This window comes from Belonocnema kinseyi, chromosome 1, assembly GCF_010883055.1.
Source record: "Belonocnema kinseyi isolate 2016_QV_RU_SX_M_011 chromosome 1, B_treatae_v1, whole genome shotgun sequence".
NCBI lineage: Eukaryota > Metazoa > Arthropoda > Insecta > Hymenoptera > Cynipidae > Belonocnema > Belonocnema kinseyi.
In genome coordinates this window covers 135,663,465-135,669,868 of record NC_046657.1, presented here as the reverse complement: position 1 = coordinate 135,669,868, position 6,404 = coordinate 135,663,465, and positions in this window count along the sequence as shown.

Here is a 6,404-nt window from a genome sequence, read left to right as displayed (position 1 = left end):
AGAACCGCCGAAGTGTTCCGACCGGCAATCGTGCATCTTCGAGTTTTCAAATTCAGAAGAGGAGAAATGGGTTGCGCGCGCAACCCAGGCATTTATATCGTCCCCTACCATATTCACACGGACATAGACTTGTCATAGTATTGCACCACGTCTCGTTTCAGATCTGGGATCACTGTATCGGACCGCCACTCGAGACGCAAAAGTTTTCGACGTTGCGAATTTGTTTCCAGTGCCGGACTGATAAATGGACGGCTCGCACTGCTGCAGAGCGACAGATTGCACGCGATTGATTGGCGGCCTGTGTTTGTACACTGACAGATCGTACGTGAGCCGTTTCCAGCATAGTGCACACGTATTTTCTTGTGCAAACACCTTCAAGGCTGACATTTCTACCTAGCCGAGCATGTCGTCGCCGTAGGTCAAGCTAGAAAACTTACTAGTGTGAACACTAGGGTGGCTTAAAAAGTCTATTTTTTAGAGGGCAACCAACCCCTTATTTTATTCCAAATCCAAAAAAAGAAATTACCTGAATTCTTTTATTATAATTTTTGTAGATGCCGGCTTTCACTTAAAGTTTTTCATGTATAAGGCATGGGGAAAAATGACTTTTTTGAGTTTTTGGAATATTTGTTTTAGGGTTTGGGAAAACGGAACGCGATAGTGCAGAGATTTGTAGAGAATTATAAAATGCGAAAAACTTAAAATTTTGGATTTATAGGTATTTTTAGAGACATCGAAAGAAAAATCCTTTTTCAGAAATATACGGTATCTCAAGCCAGGTTTTGTGTTTATGATACATGTAATTTAAAGTAAATTTGAGTTATCAGTAGAGTAGTTACTGTCGATCAGTATAGATGTCACTCCACAATTATGGAAATATAAATCAAAACTATCGATCAATGTAAATCTTCGAATAGCAGAAAATAATTAACGTCATTTTTGACAAGATGGAAAATAAATTTAAAAAGTTTTTTTGATTATTTTTTTCTTAAAAGAGATCTTCTAGCAATCGCTCTACTGGGAATCGAACCACAGAACTTCCGATTTTTTGTCGGGTGCATTCCCAATTAAGCAATTAGAGATCGAATGAAAAATCCTTTTTCAGAAATAATCGCTATCTCAAGCCAGGTATTGTATATATGATACAAAAGATTTAAAGGAAATCTGTATTATCAGCAGAGTAGTTAATATCGATCAGTATAGATGTCACTCTACAATCTGTGGAAAAATAAACCAAATCTTTTGAACAAGTTAACTCTTCAAATAACAGAGAATAATTAATGTCAGTTTAGAAAAGATGTAAAAATAAATAAATTCTTTTAAATCATATTATTTTGGAAAAAAATTCTTCTCTCAATCACTCCACTGGGAATCGAACCACAGAATGTACGATTGCCGGTCGCGTGCTTTCTCAATTAAGCTTTGAGAGAAATCGAAAGAAAAATAGTTTTTCAGAAATTTACGCTATTTCAAGCCAGATGTTGTATATATGATAAAAGTCATTTAAACAAATCTGTATGTTCAACAGAGTAGTTACTAGCGATCAATATAGATGTTACTCCATAATATGTGGAAATAGAAGTCAAAACTATCGACCAAGTTACTTCTTCAAATAGCAGAAAATAGTTAACGTCATTTTTGAAAAGATGGAAAATAAATTAAAATTTTTTTTTAAATTATATGTTTCTGAAAAAAGATCTTCTAGCAATTGCTCCACTAGGAATCAAACTACAGCACTTCCGATTGCCGGCCGGGTCCTTTCCCAATTAAACTATTAAAGAGATCGAATAGAAAAACCTTTTTTCAGGAATATACGTTATCTCAAGCCAGGTGTTCTATTTATGATACAAGTAGTTTAAAGGAAATTTATGTGATCAAATAACATAAAATAATTAACGCTAGTTTTGGCAAGATTCCCGTAATCATCATTACGTCAATGTAGAGCGTCACTTTAAGAAAAATCTAAGTGGCCAAGGGCCATCCCACTTTCAGGCGACAGAGGTTCATGCCTTGGCCGCGTGGAGTACTGCATGATTGTTCGAGTCCATCATTTTGAAGAACCGGTATATTGAGTTAGCGCTTTTTGGTTCAGTCACCTACTGCTTCACCCAGTCAAGGACTGAAAACCCCTGGTTCACATACAATAATTTAAAATTTTAATTCAGCCATTGACAATTTCACTGGCTTCATTCAAAAGAGCTTTGAAAAGTTTCTCTGCAGGTTCTTGTTTGATACATGTGGATTGGTGTTCAGTATTCGTCATGTTCTACTAAATGCTAAAATTATATCATGTAATTTTGATTATTGTTCTTAAAAACACTAGGGAATTTTATTTTGAGTGGCTTCAGATAGTGTTTGTTATTGATACCCGGAAAACAGCTTGATTGCGACAAAAATATGTACAATTTCCAACATAATATTAGTTTACATCTGCTCCCTAAATCACTGAACCAGTGAAACCGACATTGTTTGAAACAGTATTCTGCTGTTTTACTAGGAAAACAGTGAGATTTCGGAGTTTCACTGGTGACTAAGAAACTCCTTAAGCCGAAGATAAGGTTTGTTACCTGAAGTTCCTATGAGAGCCTTCCCCCCTGTGACTACCATAGACTACTGCCGCTTGGGCATGTGGATCCTTTTAAATTCATGGCAATACTTTTTCACTCATTTCAATCATTCGACTGATCCATTTTTACACGTTTAAGAAGAGTCATTTGACACTAAATAGTAGTTTGATTTATCACTCAGATATCAGTATGAGATTTCAGAGATTCACAGGTGCGCAAGTAGTAGAAATAGAGAAAATCAGAAAATATTTTCGCTAAAGGAAACCAGTAATATACTAATAAAAAAGTTCCTACTGAATCCAATCCACGGCGCCACATTCACCGCAGTCAAGCCAAAACTCTCGCACAAGAGTTTACTTGAAAAAGTTTAATCTTATTTATTGTGTAAATTGCCCATTTCATGTACTCGTTTAAAAGGATATATTTGAATTTTTTATTTGAGTCTACATCAAAAAGACGTTCTTGCCATGATCAGTGGCGGATCTAAGATTCAGCTTTGGGGGTGGGAGGGGCTCAATTTTTTTTACTTTTTTGTTTGTTCATTAATTTTGTTTTAATCACTTTTATTGTGTTGTATATATTAAATTGAAATGTGTATAGGACGACATAAAAATGAGCATTTTCAACAATTTAAAAGCACGAAAAATAGTGTACTGCCAACAGTATTTTTGAAAAACAATAGTGCTTTTCATTTAAGAGCGGAAGCTGAGGCGCCGCCATGACACTTAGCGAGCATTTAAAAATTTAGGACATATTTTTGGTAAAATGTACACCATCGTACCCAATTTTAATGTAAAAGTGAATTAAAAAGATGTGGCAGGTGCTGAATTATTGCATAAAAAGGTGAAAAAAATACCATTAGTCAGTTAAAAAGGTGGTTTAAATGCTGAACATAATGTACCAAAGGGAAATGCAGTGATCAAAAATGTGATGATAAAAAATATTTCGAAAATTTCTAAATAGTGAAAAAATTATTTGTAATAAATCCGTAAATCTGAAAAAAATGAAAATATTTTTGTATACATGTTTTTATATAATACTTTTAAAATCAGGGTGACCACTTGAACGGGACGTTAGGAATTTTTTGTAAAAGACCAGAAATATGTCAGTACATCCATTATGCTTGAAAAATACATGTCTCTGCGCGCACATAAACTCACCCACATTTCACTTTTACTACATTTCGTACCATTTTTAATACGTCTTTTAAGTGAACCATCGAGAACGTCACCCTTTCGAAATATAAACAGGGTTTTGGAAATTTAATAAAATAATAAGTACATTCCAAGTAGGACTTACACCGACTGTCACTTTTAAACTTTCCAAAACAGCACTTCTTGAGCGCACCAACCTTTTTTCTTGTTTATGGATTTGCTCTGGTATATGAGACATTTCTTTTGTGGGAAGTTTTTTAACTTCCACGTGTTAGAAATAGTTTTTTTTCGTCAATGTTTAATATTTACACAAACGTTTAAGTGAAAAATTGTATCTTTTTTTAACTTTCTGATATAAAATGTAAAGATTCTAGCTCCGGAGGGGGGGGGGGGGACTTCAGCCCTTATAGCCTAACCCATGGATCCGCCACTGGCCATGATATACCTCTGTGTAAGTGTAACACATATATATATAAGCGATTTACTTTGAATTTTCTAGAAGCTCATACTCGTAAGATATTAAATGAAGGTACAGATAGATCTCATGATTTTCGACACGCTTCTAGATCAAGTTTGGAGAGCATTCTATAAGTATTTTCTTAGTAATAATCAACTTGGTAAAATTTGATGATGAAAAAAAAGTTTTTGCTATAATATTCGCATTGAAATATTTTTTTCTATATGGAATAAATTTGTAGTTTGTTTTATTTTTGGATAGTATAAAAATATTCTTTTTACTGCTTTTTCTTAAATTTTTTAACAGTTGGTATACGCAGAAACGTTTTTATAAAATTTAAAAATTATAAACCCATTTTTATCTTTAAATTTTGAGTAAATTATTAGAAAATGTGTATGAAATATTATATTTAATAGAAAACATCTTATTTTTTTGGTAAAATGTCACCCTTAAAAATAAATTTTGCTTTAAAAAGTTTTCTAAACATTATGCTTAGTTTTTTACGGATTATTCTCTGGATTTGTATTCGTATAAGCCGTTATGATATTCACATTAGGCAAAATCCATCAACATAATTCCAGTGTAAAATTGTTTTCTAAATAGAAAAATAAGGCTACAAACACTCTGTAAACTTTTGACTGACGATGGGGAAATATTTGCATTAAAAAATTTCAAACCATAGATACTTAAAAATAGCTGGGTTCAGTATCATTCAGACGATACATAACCCTTGTAACGATTACTTTAAAGACAGACAAGACTAAATTAACTTCGAATTTTTTAATTGCTTTTATTTTTCATTTTTCACATACACCGAGAATTATAAACTTTTAAAATCCCCCCGCCCCAAGCTACTGTTTGCTCAATTAGCTTTCATTATTTTCCCCGTTTCCAATCTCAAAACCAAAAGCGAATGTTTAAAAAAGCCCCCCCCCCCTACACCCACCCAGTGGTAAAAAAGGAGGAGTTGGTGGCTGATGAACCATTTAATTCTCTTCCGAAAATTTTCGGAGGAAAATTCAATCTCTGACCATAACCCGGTAATAAGCGTTGAACTCAGAAAAATTAAGAATTTTATTCCTATGAACACGTGATTTTTTCTCCGTCTAAAAATCCCCAACGGGAACAGAAAAAGCGCAAATCCTATTCCTTTTAATGGACTTAGTAAAATTTAACAAAAGCATTTATTTAACTTCTTTCTCATTATTAAATCTTTTTATAACTTATAAATTCGAAAAATATTCAAATTTATATTTATTTATATTTTAATCGTTTATTTAAAAGTCTTAAAAATGCACCAAAGAAATCTATTCGAATTTGTGAATTTAAATAATTGTAACTCTAGGGAGGCGGAGTTGAATAACTTAGAATTAAAATTTCAGAACTTATATTTCGCATAAAGGAATTAAAACAACTTATTACACATATTTTATTAACTAGTAAGAAGGAATTAAATAAAATAAAAATATGACCACTTTTGAGGAATAAAAAATATCTCTGTCAGGTGTGTTACCGGTACATTTAGAAGGAATTAAATATATTGAAAACACGTTCTCTTTGGGCGAATAGAAAACCGTGTGACCGTCGCTATAGAAATAGAAGTGAATAAGTTTCGGAGGTATTTTATTCTTATGGTGGCATTTTAGACAGATGGAAAAATCACGCAGTCAAAATAATAGAATAATCTTCACTTTTGCGTTGAAATATGTATAAGTGCGAAGTCACATAAGACCCAACATTGGCCCATAGTCGGCAAAAATATTGCCGAAGCTGGGCTGCCATTATCGCGCCAATGACGGAATGATAACTATGGCCTGCACATGGCAGCCAAGGTTTGGCTGCGATTGTCGGCCCAACGCTGGGTTGGACCAAACCTGGCTGCCATCGTCGCGCCATTCCCGGATTCATAACTATGGTCTTGACTTGGCAGCCAGGCCTTGGCTGCCATTTTCGGCCCAACACTTGCTACGATCTAAGCATATGACAAAAAAGATATTTAAAAACTATATATTGATTGATTGCGAGTATTCTGAATATAAATATTAATGTTCCTGTTTAGATTGAATACATATATTACATTTTAAATATTATATTACAAATAAAATTTCTAACGCTATAGGGTATCGAACCCTACATCTATATACCTAAATTTATCGCGTAGCAGTCGGACGTGCTAACCACTCCGCTAAACCGACAAGTAGAAACCCTGTGAAAAAGTCATCCCCA